The sequence below is a fragment of the Orcinus orca genome, chromosome 3 (genome assembly GCF_937001465.1).
Source record: "Orcinus orca chromosome 3, mOrcOrc1.1, whole genome shotgun sequence".
NCBI lineage: Eukaryota > Metazoa > Chordata > Mammalia > Artiodactyla > Delphinidae > Orcinus > Orcinus orca.
The window spans coordinates 151,780,481-151,794,673 of record NC_064561.1 but is presented as its reverse complement, the minus strand read 5'-3'; positions in this window follow the sequence as shown (position 1 = coordinate 151,794,673).

Sequence of the window (14,193 nt, the reverse complement as noted above, 5' to 3'; positions counted from 1 at the left end):
GGAGTGGGATAGGGAGGGTGGGAGGGAGGCTCAAGAGGGACGGGATATGGGGATATATGCATGCATATGGCTGATTCACTTTGTTGTACAACAGAAACTAACACAACATTGTAAAGCAATTATACTCCAATAAAGATATTTTAAAAATAAAATAAAAGGCCTAAACTCTATGATCTAAGCCCCAAGTTTCAGTCAGAACTCAGATCCGATGTATTTATCTTCTCCTCCTCAGAAGTTTCTGCGAGAAGCTCACAACCAAGGAATTGGATCTTAGCTTGGCTATCTAGCCACTTAAAATTTATTCATTAGTTCATTAAATAAACATTTTGAGTACCTTTCTTTGAGTGAACCATATATCCTTCCTAATTGTTTTTCCCTGGATATATTCTAATTTATGGAGTTCCCATATGAAATGTGAAGAATGATGCATAGTTCCCACCAGTTCCATTAACATTCTGTTTTGCTTATTTTTCATTACCATGAAAACTTTTCTGAATTTAAGATAGAAATAAGTGCAAAGGTACCATGTGTCTAGGATGTTACTGTTGTGCAAGAGAAAAAGATTATACATCAGCACATGCTCATATAGACATGAAATGTCTCTGGAAGGACACACAGTTATTAGTTTCAGTGATGCCTCTGAAGACAGAAACTAGAGAGCTAAGTGACAGGTTAAAATCCTAGGTGGTCAGGCAAAAACAAAAGTTAAATACTGTTTCTGGTCTTGGAGTCTCAAGAAGCAAATGAAAAGCAAATACATGATTTTCATTGTATGCTCTTCTACTTTTTCATCCTTGAATTATGTTCATATATTGAGCATTCAAAAAATTATAAAGAGGGCTTCCCTGGTGGTGCAGTGGTTGAGAGTTCGCCTGCCAATGCAGGGAACACGGGTTTGTGCCCCGGTCCAGGAAGATCCCACATGCCGCGGAGCGGCTGGGCCCGTGAGCCATGGCCGCTGGGCCTGCGTGTCCGGAGCCTGCGCTCCCGCTCCACAACGGGAGAGACCACAACAGTGAGAGGCCCGCGTACCGCCAAAAAAAAAAAAAAAAAAAAATTATAAAGAAACATGGCACAACACTGGCATACTCTCAATAAATTTAGAATTAACTTTTGAATAAAACAATTCTGGGGCAGCTCCTCCTTGACATAGAGACTCTTCTCATACTTTCTATCAGTGACAAAGCCCTCAAGCCCTCAAGCTGGGACATAGGTCTCCCAGCCCACCTGAGAAATTGTCAGTTCCTCACTTATGGCAAATAAGTGAGTGTACTAGTTTCCTGTTGCCACTGTAACAAATTACCACACACTTAATGGCTTAAAACAACACAAACGTATTATCTTACTACATAATATTGTATGTAAGAAGTCTGGCACAGATCTCACTGAGTTAAAATTAAAATGTGGCAGGGGTGCATTCCTTTCCAGAGGTTCTAGGGGAATAATCAATTTTTTTGTCTTTTCCAGCTTCTAGAAGGTGCCCATAATCCTAGGCATGTGGGCCCCTCCATCCATCCAAAGCCTACAATGGCTGGTCAAGTCTTTCTCAAATTTCATGATTCTAACACTGACTGGTCTTCTGACTCCCAGTTCCTCTTTTAAGAACCCTGTGACTGCCTTGGGCACACCTGAACAATTGAGGATAATCTCTCAATTTTATAGTCAGCTGATTAATTCTGCTTTTCTGTGTAACATAACAAGTCCACAAGCTCCAGAGATTGGGACGTAGACATCTTTGGGTAGCCATTATTCTGCCTTCCATAGTAAATAGATATATACATACCTACAATTTCTGAAGGGACAGAACCTCCTCCATGGGATAGCTTTTTGCGTTATAAAACACAATATTCAAAATCCTTGTCTGAAATAGATACTTCTGGATTCCTTTGGCACTGTTAGGAGCCACTCCAAGATATATGGTGGGGTATTTAAGACAGTCTGTTAATATAAACTCTGCAGCCTGACTTCCATTTCGAAATCCCAGATCCATCACTCATCATGTGTGACTTATGCCTCAGTCTCCTCATTTGTAGAATGAAGATAGTATTAGTACTTATATCATAGGGTTGTTGTGAGGCCTAAATAAGTTACTACCATTTAGAACAGTGCCAGCACGTAATGAGTACTCAATGCATACTGCCTGATTTGACTTGATTCCCACCTGTATGACAGAGAGTGCTCACAAAGGAATCGCTCCCAGGACACAGAAATGGTCAGCCCCAAGGCAACATCATGCTTCTGACCTAAGAGCCTTGAGAAAAAAATATTGACAATTTTTAAAAACCCACATTGATATATTTAGTTTTTTCCTTTTGATTTTACCAGACTGAAAGTTAAAACACCAGCCTGTCCAATTCAATCCTAAGAACCTAGTAATCCTACTGGTTTTCTGCTATAGGTCATAAGGATTAAGCCAGACAGTCTTCGCCCTCAAGGAAATTGCCACATAATGGGTAGATAGTACAAACAGAGAGGAAACATTAAGTAAACAAACTGAACAAAAATATTAATTTCTAGAGCCCCAGACAGCTTGGATCTAACAAAGCAAAGGGAGCAACTCTGCATTTTAGCCTATTTGCCTCCAGTGTCCTGAGTCTAGAAGTTCTGCATAGCAACTCTCATTGCTGACACAAAGGAAACTGGATGAAAAAGTGTCATTAAAAGCATCTACTCTAGCACTGTAGTTACACAATTGGATCAAGCCACATTTCATTAATCTTTTGGTAAATCTTTCCACTAGTTTCTAGGGATTGTTTCTAGGAAAGAGCTAAAAAGAAAAGCTAATTTATCTCCCTAGATTCATTATGCTAAAGGATTATCCAATACACAAACTCAGAGACAATCACAGGAGCACATGGTATCTTAGTTCAACAACTAAGCATTATTCAAAACATAAAGATTGCACTGGAAATCCTTTGGATTTTCACTATTGGAACTTGGTAAAAGGCTATCCACATTCCTATGAAATTACTGCCAAACTAGAATCACTAAATCTACCTCTATTTAGTCTCCTTTCAAGTATTTTGGCAGCCACTCTATCATATAATTTAAAGCACTTAGGAAACTAACAATACCTGAATGTCAGCACCAGGGCGCAGGAGTGAAAACTTGATGTTCTATACTTCATCATGACTGTCAATTTTATAGTATACAGTAATTTCTCTCAATGTAGTAAGCTGTGTAGTTAATGCACTAAGGAGAAATTAAATACTGTCTGCCAAGTATTCCATCACAATCTGATTAAATCCAGTCTCCAGTAATTCCATAATTTTCATTACACCTGTGAAAACGTTCTGGGTTAGCAGTCTCCTATTTTGTTTTCTCCAAGCAGCTGAAATTTCCTTTAATGTGAATAATATAGCCGGACTATGAAACAAAAGATTTAATAATATTTGTCTCTAGCTCCCATTTAGAAATATCAAACTTATAAAGCATATTAATTGGCAAAGTCATATTTATTAGAATTTATGTTATATCAGATTATAAGCAACTTTAAGTGAAAAACATATTTTTCCTCTTTGCTTAGATATTGTCCAACACTCTTGGTCCAGTGAAGAGAAAAGCAAAGATTTATTTTTAAAAAATTAGCCGTAAGATTTAGATTCAGAGATCTGAGAAGTGTCTTAGAGATCACGTGTTTCACCCTTCATTAAACTAAGCCCTGAATAAATTTAAAAAAAAAAGAGAGAGAGAAAAGCAAAGATTTATCAAAGAGACTGAGTGTAAACCAAATAAGATACTATCTACAGCAAAAGTCCTCATTTTGACTAGCTTTTATTTGGATCACTTTATTTGGTCAAAGTGATTTTTTTATAAGGTTTTCAAAAATGCCTGAATTTATTCTTTCATTCAAAGAAATATTAAACATCACCCACTAAGTGTCAGGCACTGTTCTAGGAACTCCGGATACACAGCTAAGGGCCATGGCCAAAGAAATGCATCACCAGGATTCCAAATATTGGGCAACAAATAAAGTGAGTACTTGAGAGTAGCTGAAATGGCTGTTGGAAAAGAAGTGCCATATTTCAGGAGTAGGGTCCAACCAACTAACTTTTTAAAAGACAGTGAGAGGGGCTTCCCTGGTGGCGCAGTGGTTGAGAGTCCGCCTGCCGATGCAGGGGACGCAGGTTCATGCCCCGGTCCGGGAAAATCCCACATACTGCGGAGCGGCTGGGCCCGTAAGCCATGGCTGCTGAGCCTGCACGTCCAGAGCCTGTGCTCCGCAACGGGAGAGGCCACAACAGTGAGAGGCCCGCGTACCACAAAAAAAAAAAGACACTGAGGGCTTGAAGATCCGGTATTAAAAATAACTGGACATGAATAAAAATTTGGAAGATAAGACAAAGATACAAAAAACATAAGACAGGCCCAAGAAGAAAACTGAGAGAAAGTAGTCAGCAAATACAAAAAATAAAAACAGAATGATTGGGCACAAAGACACTCGTACTAGAAATATCTAGTGTGACCAAGAATCTTCGAAGAAGTAAATCTGATGACTTTGAGTGTGTCAGTCTCGTCTGACTGTGTTTATAAAACAGAAAAGGATGATGAATTTGGGATTGTTTCCCCTCATATTCCAATCAATAGAAACTTCCTTTTCACACTGAGACTTTAAATAATTAGGGAAACCTTTTGGTTTCCAGCTAATGGGTTTAATAGTGATTGCCATTTCAGGAAAAGCACTTCATCCAATTGTAGGCATGCCAAAGGTGGAAGAGAGGGGGGCAGAAGAAGCATAAACTATAATAAAGGCCCTCACAGCTGGCTTTGAGTCACTGAGAAAATAATATCTTTCCTCTAATAATCCCTTAAAGACTTGGGTTTGCTTTCATTCGGGATGAGAATGTGCTGGACCAAGGACAACTGTTGTTTTAGCACTTGAACACTGATGTTCTATTTACTGTGCCGGTGCCAAGCATTCCTGAGTAATATGTAAGCATCCTTGAGAAAATATACATAGAGTAGAGGTTCAGATATTTAGACACCAGTTTTCTGGTTAATGCCATATCCAAACCTCCCACATTTTTTCTTCTAGCTCATCATCCTTGGGCCTCTGAATATTTTCCTATTCCTTTGCTCTTCACCAGACAGCAAAGTTGGGCAGAGAAAGGGCGAATACCCTGGGTCACCAACCCTCTGGCCACAGATATCTTCAGCACCATGAATAATCTTTTAGTTTGGGGCCTGATTTTCCAAAATTCACCCTCATATTTGCCTCCACCAGTGATATATTATTTTAAATATATTGAAACATGTTCTTGCTTTACGTAGCCATCAATCTTTCAACTGACCTACAAATGTCAATATATCAAAATTTGCTACAAATACAGATGTTAATATGATATAGGAGGATGATAATTAAGCTTGGATAACTTTATCAGTGAAAGATAATTGACATTGAACTAGTAAGGCACATTTATGTGTTAGGTATTTGCTAAATTAATTTCTTGTTTAGTTTCTTGTTAAGAATATTCAAGTGTCTTCTGTACTGATGTTTTATTAGATTATGCCATTTGCTGTGTGAATGGATTGTCCTTTTAGTTATAGTGTAAGAGCTCCTTTAGTGTAAAATCAAAAATCCTGAAAAGCAAACTGTAAAACACAAATCCCTTTTAGGATAGTCTGTCAATTAGGAATAGTTTTAGCCACAAGTAACAGAAAACCTGACTAGCAGGCTTAAGCCACAGGAACATTACTTAACAAAAAGACCAGAGAGAAGCCATCCCAAGATTGAATCAGTGGCTTAATAATGCCATCAAGGATGCAGGCTCCTTCAAAATTTCTGCTCAGCCATCCTCAGTATGTACTTAATATTTTCCCTTCAGGTCAAAGATAATTATCAAAGCTCCAAACACCCTGTCCTCACACAATAGTAGGACTTTTCCAACATATTACGTACCCTTATTTTCCAAAACAGGATCACACGCCCATCCAGACAAGTCACTGACAAGAAGCCATAAGATTGTCATAATTGTTTTACACAAAATGTAACTTTCACCCAGGGGCTGGGTACCTTGGCATGGAAGGTAAGCACCCAACAGGGCTGGCCACATGTGTGGCCCCTCTGAAGCCAGGCATGTAATGGACGGCCTACTATGTAACTAAATGGTGACATTGTGAGTCTTGAAAACAAGAATCAAAGCTGAAGAGAAAAGATTATTAACGGCTTTGGCATTTGAGTGTCCCCTTGGATTTAACTCCAAGTCAACAGGTCCTCTCCTGCATGAAGAAACCCCACCTCTGACGTCAATAATAAGAAACAAATACCACTGTCCACTATGCCCTTCTGAGATTTGGCAAGGATAAGAGGGGAGGCAAGAAGACAAAAAAAAGGAGAACAATTTCATTTTTGCCCTTGGGAACTGCAAAAATCTATGTCTTAGGTCTAAGAATTTCATAGTGAACCCCAGATGATGTTTTCTTCTATTCAGCTCTCACTTGTAGCATACTCGATGGCCAATGGGTTTCTGCCCTGTACTCTATATCCCACAGTGACTGTCCTGGGAAGTCTTCAAGAGCCCTGAAGCAAAGGCTACAAGAGCTCAGAACACTACTTCAACTCCAAGATCAAAGAGCTTAGGCACAACATTCTCCATAACCTCACCACCGTCGGTCATCTTTGTGACATAATGTCTCTTTTTAAATAGGGAGCAAGGAGTCAAATGTCTGGGTTAAACAATGGTTCTTACTAACTACACACACATTGCAAACTAATTCAAAATCTGCTTTAGAGCATAAATCTGGCAATTTGGCCTATCAAGAAAGAGCTTTCCAGATTTACAGTCAGAAACGTACTAAAAAGAAGGAAAACAAAATATGAAATTGAAACTATAATCAGCTTAAGTGGAAACAATACTATCTGCTTGTGATTGCTATTCCCATCATCAGTTGAATTAGCAAAAATGCCGGACTGCATGACACCAAGCTAAAGGCTTTCAAATGCCCATGGACTGATGTTCAGCAAAGCTGCATAGTCATTCACGGAGCTGGCCAGCAGTGACCCTTTAGGAAAGTTGCTTAAACTGTGAGTCTCAGTTTCTTTATTTACAAAATTATGAAAGCAAAGTCTGTGCTGCAGGGTTGTAATGGGACCCAGTCAAATAAAATAAAAGGTGCTCATTTATTACCATATTGATAAATCAGGTTAAGTTCTTCTTAGGAACATCTTAATTATGTGGGGCACGAAATAAAATAAATGTATTGGGAATGAAAAGCCAAGGGAAAGGTCTTCATAGGATATATTTTTGCGCCAATGTAGTGGTTTTTATCCAGATTGTCATAGTATCCCGTAAGATATGCTAACTAGAAATTCTGGACATTTCATGTATTTGGAGAAACTGAAGATGAAATGACATGAAATCCCAGTGCAAGTCTATAAGCCAAATGTGGTTAGAAAATTTTTGACATTAATACTGATATTCAAAATAAATCTCTGAAATTGAAGCAAATGCTTAGATGAAACAGGAGTTTAAATATTAAACCAACTGGCATTTCATACTCTTGTCCTTTTCATGGTATGTTAACCGGGGACATAATTGGTACATTGTGGAGAAAACTCTGAATAAATACCTCTTCCCATATTCTAGGTCTTTCTTTCTTTCTGTCTTTATCTCAGTTTCTGTCTCTGTAACACACACACACACACACACGCACACACGCACACACACGCACACACACACACACACGCACACACACGCACACACACACAGGCCTGGGCTACTGATCCAGGCATTGATTTAGAGACGTGGAGCCTAGAGGCTAGATCATGCTGAAAGAGGTACGTTCCAAAGCAATCCATTGACAGTTGTCTCTCCACGGTTAAAGCCCCTTCTGTGCATGTGTATGTGTGTGAGCCATTTGCTCTCAATTTCACACTTCTTTTCTCCTTAAGTGCTACCCTTGGTGTTTATTTTAGTCTGTAAGAGACAGGCAGGTGGGGAGGGAAGATAATTTCCAATGTAATCATGCTAGTTCCTTGTACCTATAGGTTCTACTGTCAGTGTCACCACTGCTGAACACATTATTTGGTTTATTTCTCTGGTTGGTAATTTACATACCATTTTCTTCCTGTCACTCTTCTCAAAACTGGCAGATTTTCTCCAAGCAACTATTTCATTTTTTATTATCTGCAAAGGTGGAACTTAACCGATACTTCAGAATCAAACTTTTATTTTCTTTCATGTTTAATGGTAAGCCAGCTATGCTTCTATTCGGGGGACATTTTTTCAATTCTCTGCTTTTTTCTTGATTAAAGGCATGATTTCTTTAATGAAATTCATTTTGTAATCTTAATTCTTAAACACTATGTGTCCATGTGGGAAACCTCTTCCTCCCTTGTAGACTCCAAATTCGTTTTTTTATAAGCATGCACCCTTTCGCTATGTAGGGTAGTTCGGTGCCAAAATCGACAGTGCAGAGATGAAAAATAATTGGAGAGAACGTTATCTACATTTTCTTAGGCTCCTAGAACTTTATATTGAGAAGGGGCACTACAGTTTAACTGTTTTGTAAAACACTTCCCCTTTCTGTTCTTCCTGTCACACCAGCCAAATCTATAACATGTTATGGTAAATGAGGAAATGCAATAGATACATTCACAGAGTAGTTAAGGTAATGTAAGTCATCCACAAAGGACAACTGACCTTTTCCATGCTCGATCCTGAATTATAGAAGGTTCTGCTGTTCTAAACAGTCACACGCTTCAAGGGGTATATTTCCAATGGGAAGAAATATGAAGAGGAGAAAATGGAATTTTTTCCTTCTTTTTTTTTTCATTTGGAGAAAATAAGGAAGTGGAGGAGCTGTCAATAGACTGTATCTCCTTAGGCACATCTTTTTAAAGATAGTGGGATTGGGGCTTCCCTGGTGGCGCAGTGGTTGAGAGTCCGCCTGCAGATGCAGGGAACACGGGTTCGTGCCCCGGTCTGGGAAGATCCCACATGCCGCGGAGCGGCTGCGCCCGTGAGCCACGGCCGCTGAGCCTGCGCGTCCGGAGCCTGTGCTCCGCAACGGGAGAGGCCACAACAGTGAGAGGCCCGCGTACCGCCAAAAATAAATAAATTTAAAAAAAAAAAAATATATATATATATATATATATATATATATATATATATATATATATATATATATATATATATAGTGGGATTGTTTCAGATCCTGGAGTTGTTTTCCTCCTGAAAGGAAAAAAAGAAAAAATGATAGGGCTTCCCTGGTGGCGCAGTGGTTGAGAGTCCGCCTGTCGATGCAGGGGACACGGGGTTGTGCCCCGGTCCGGGAAGATCCCATGAGCCATGGCCGCTGAGCCTGCGCGTCCAGAGCCTGTGCTCCGCAACGGGAGAGGCCACAACAGTGAGAGGCCCGCGTACCCCAAAAAAAAAAAAAAAAATAGAACCTTGGTCTCAGACCCACTTCTCAAGTCCCTGCCTTTAGTTCTATGAGGAGACTTTTCAATTCATTCCACAAACCTGCATCAAGCACCTATTCTGTGTCAGGCCCTGAGCTAGGGATTTGGGAAGAGTAAAACATAGTCATGTCTCTAACAAGCTCCCAGTTTGGAAGGAGAACAAACACATGGACTAATAATGAAAATACAAGGTGCTGAGAAGCATAATAGAGATCAGTAAAGTGCTTGGGGCTCATAGAAGGGATAAGACCAGTTATTCCAGTTGAAGGTCAGGGAAGGCATCCCAGAGGCAGCGGCATGTTACAGAGAATAAAGACCTCTGCAAAAGCTGTGCAGGGAAGTCCTAGCTCTCCCTCCTAGTTTCCCCAGATTAATTCCAAAGACAGCAGCCTAACAGCATACAGTATCTCTTTAGGATGAATCATGAGAGTGCTTGGCAATTGGCAGCCCTAATAGCATCTCTAAGGAAAGCCATTAACTAGCAATTTTTCTTTATTATTTCACTCATCCACATAATTAAATATTCTTAACATACTTATTTCATAGTATTTCATGAAGAATGATAACACTGTGTTACTGTATACTAATGATAATATAATTATCCACCAGTTGCACATGTTTTGATGTGTTCTTTCAAAAAAATTATTCTAAAATACAAGTTTAATGTGAGGTTAAGACTGCACTAAGCCATTTCCTCTAAGACGCTACTGCTTGCCTTTATTTCACAGTGGGGAAATGACGTGAAAGGCTTGCCTTAGATTCTTCTGGCTTTTGAGGAAGCTATAAATGTTTATATGAATTTATTAAAAATCTCACTGATCCTTCAAAAATCACTCCTAAGGGATTTTTGTCAGTTTTCCTATTTTGCTGTAAAATATATGATTATTGTCATTGTGCTATCTTTTTTACACTGTATAAATATGCACACACGTAAAGGACATATATACATGCATACATATGTATAAATCTTTTGTATGTATTAATATTTTATATGTATAAACACATATACATATACAGTTCTAGGTATGATGTATATACCTATATATACAATAAAGAGCTCTTTAACCTTGCCTCAAATCTCGTCTCTATGTTACAAATATCAAAAGTTATTTTTCCCCAATCCCTTTCATAAAGTCTTTATGTGCCAAGATAAAAATGTTCAATTCTATGAGATAATGCCATTTGCAGCAACATGGATGGACCTGGAGATTATCATACTAAGTGAAGTAAGTCAGACAGAGAAAGACATATATATGATATCGCTTATATATGGAATCTAAAAAAGGATGATACAAATGAACTTATTTACAAAACAGAAACAGACACATATTTAGAGAATGAATTTATGGTTACCCAGGGGGAAGGGGGGGGAAGGATAGATTGGGAGTTTGGGATTGACATGTACGCACTGTTATGTTTAAAACAAATAACCAACAAGGACCTACTGTATAGCACAGGGAACGCTGCTCAATATTCTTTAATAATCTAAATGGGAAAAAGAATTTGAAAAAGAATAAATATATGTCTATGTATAACTGAATCACTTTGCTGTACACCTGAATCTAACACAACATTGTTAATCAACTATGTTCCAATAAAAAATAATTTTAAAAAAATGTTCAATTCTAGATATGGTTTCCTCAGAGTAACGTGTTATGAGGCAGCATCCTGACTCTCTATTACAGCACCTCATGTATGTGATTTTAAACTCACTTTCCTAAAAGTGAGTAGGAGTCCATTCATTTCATTTACTTTCACTGTCATTTTATGCAGTTTGGGGCTGTGTTTGAATCTAGTTCAGAGTGGCTGAGCAAGACTCACAACAAAACAAACTGCCCCCAGCTGGTAATTATTCACACAGCTTGGTCCCTTCTAACATCTCATATGAGCGCTTCCTTTGTTTTTGTTTTTGCAGTACGCGGGCCTCTCACTGCTGCGGCCTCTCACTGCTGCGGCCTCTCCCGCCGCGGAGCACAGGCTCCGGACGCGTAGGCTCAGCGGCCATGGCTCACGGGCCCAGCCACTCCACGATACGCGGGATCCTCCCGGACCGGGCACGAGCCCGCGCCCCCCGCATCGGCAGGAGGACTCCCAACCACTGCGCCACCAGGGAAGCCCTGAGCGCTTCCTTTGAAAGTTACAGCCTACTGAGGTGGCTTAAAACCAGTCCTAGGTGTACTCAGTGTTTCAAGAGATGACTTAATATTTCACATAATAGTATCTCCCTTGTTTGGGATTGACATGTACACACTGCTATATTTAAAATAAAATGCCTCTCCATGAAAAAAGTATCTCCCTTAAATATAGCATTCTTATTTTCAATGCATGTTTATAACTAACATCTTATTTATGCCCAAAAATTTTACATGATAAGTGGTGAAGGAATTTAGGATAAATTAAAGGACCCCCTAAAAGTTGGGAGATGGGGAATTCCCTGGTGGTCCAGTGTTTAGGACGCCACACTTTCACTGTCGAGGGCTCAGGTTCGATCCCTGGCCAGGGAACTAAGATCCCTGGCCGGGGAACTAAGTCAAGTGGCTCAGCCAAAAAAAAGTCAGGAGATGAGCTTTAGTAGCTGTACTAAAAGCTGTGTTATAATAATTATTGAACCATAAGTTGATTACATTAGAAGGGAAGCAAAGCCAAGGATTTGCCTTAGGTGACAGTCCTTCATGGAACTGAGACCACAGCCTCTGTGATTCCTTGCTCAAGATATACTGCCAGTGTCCTTTTCAAATATATACCTGGTACACAAAACTACAATTCCAGGTGCTGAGCCAAATGTATGTGGTAACTTCTAGTTCACAAATACTATAAGACAGTTAACTTCACACTTCTCTTAAGCTGGCTTTGGGCTCAAGCAAGCTGGCCAAGATTGTGCCAAGAACTTTCTGTTGGGATTCCTTTTTCTTTTTCTTTTCTTTTCTTTTTTAAATACATTTATTTATTTATTTTTGGCTGCATTGGGTCTTTGTTGCTGCGCACTGGCTTTCTCTAGTTGTGGCGAGCAGGGGCTACTCTTTGCTGCGGTGCACAGGCTTCCCATTGCGGTGGCTTCTCTTGTTGTGGAGCACAGGCTCTAGGTGTGCAGGCTCAGTAGTCGTGGCTCGCGGGCTGTAGAGCACAGGCTCAATAGCTGTGGCGCACGGGCTTAGTTGCTCCGTGACATGTGGAATCTTCCCCGACCAGGGCTCTAACCCGTGTTGCCTGCATTGGCAGGCGGATTCTTAACCACTGCACCACCAGGGAAGTACGGGATTTTTTTTTTCTTTTGTTTTGTACACAATTATTTTTTTTGTACTTTTTTTTTGGCCCATGCCACACATTTTGCGGGATCTTAGTTCCCCCACCAGGGATCGAACCTGTGCCCTCGGCAGTGAAAGCGAGGAGTCCTAAGCACTGGACCACCAGGGAAGTCCCTGTACACAATTATTATTAAGGCCAATGCAGAAGTATTTATCCAAAGAACTCATTTATCTGTGCAGTAGCTTAACAGAAATTAGGCTGCATCATTCTTTAAATACCTCATTACTCAGAGTTGCTGATACTCCTATGTCATTAACTGTAAACCACCTGAGATTTTCCAGCTCTGCTATATATCTCTGGTTGCCTCACTAGAATAGAAGTGCATGACATAATCAAGAACCTATCTATTAATATCATGCAGGAGTGTAGAGTGTACACTTTACAGAACATTTTGTCTTAAGAGAGGAGGTTGGTTTTTCCAAAAGCCTAATTCACACGCTTCCATGATTCTGAACAGTAGCAACGCAGCATGAATACTGAGAGATAAGACACATGTGATTTCTAAGAATGCTTTCTCTAGCTGTTCCTGCCTAGGAATACACACATACTTTTCAAAGAAAGAAATGTTAAAAGGAAGATTACCAAACATGAAAGATCTACCACCAATTTCAAATCAGAATGGAAGCTTTGGTTTCTCTGAAAAGGATTTCCACATAACAGAAAGTTATTAATATTTTACCCCTTCTCTGCCCCTCATCATCCACCATCAGTCATTTGTCAACTCCTTTACAATATCCCTTATTTGCTCGCTCTTATTGCCTCCTTTCTCATTGCCCTCATTGCCTCCTTTCTCATTGCCCTCATTGCCAAAAGAAAAAAGAAACAGTAGAATGAAGAGTTCTCAAGCCTCCCTCTTGTAGAACACTGAGGTTTCAAGAGATGGTCTAAGATTTCTTTTCAGATCAAATCTTAGTGGGGTTTTTTTAAAGATTTTCAGGAGGTAGGACAATTAATGGATTGTGTTTTCTCAATGAAATATGTTTTTCCCACACATCTTTCTTAAAAATTTAACACATCTGCAGCTTGTATGTGATGGTAGAAGATGGCATTTATAGCACAAAATTATACTTCTAGTTGTTTTAAGCTTAATATAACAATGGTTCATAATGTACAAAGATGATTATGACTTTCAAGAGTTCTGGAACATGAACCAGTTTGGGCCTCTAAATCTTCTTCCTGCTTCTGATTTCTCCCAGAATCATCTTCCTAAAGCACCTCTGATCTCACTCCTCTATGAAAAAATTTAATTGGCTCCCCATTGCCTATGGCACAAAATCCAAACATCTGAGCAGAGACTCAGGGGTCCCCTGAGCTACACCAGAATGCATTGCTTTTGCAATAATAAACTTTCCCTACTGCACACATAAGGCTTGATACACGTGCGTGTGTGTGTGTGTGTGTGTGTGTGTGTGTGTGTGTGTGTGTGTAGGGTCATATTATACAACACACTCAGAGAGAGACACCATTTTCACTTATAATATAGT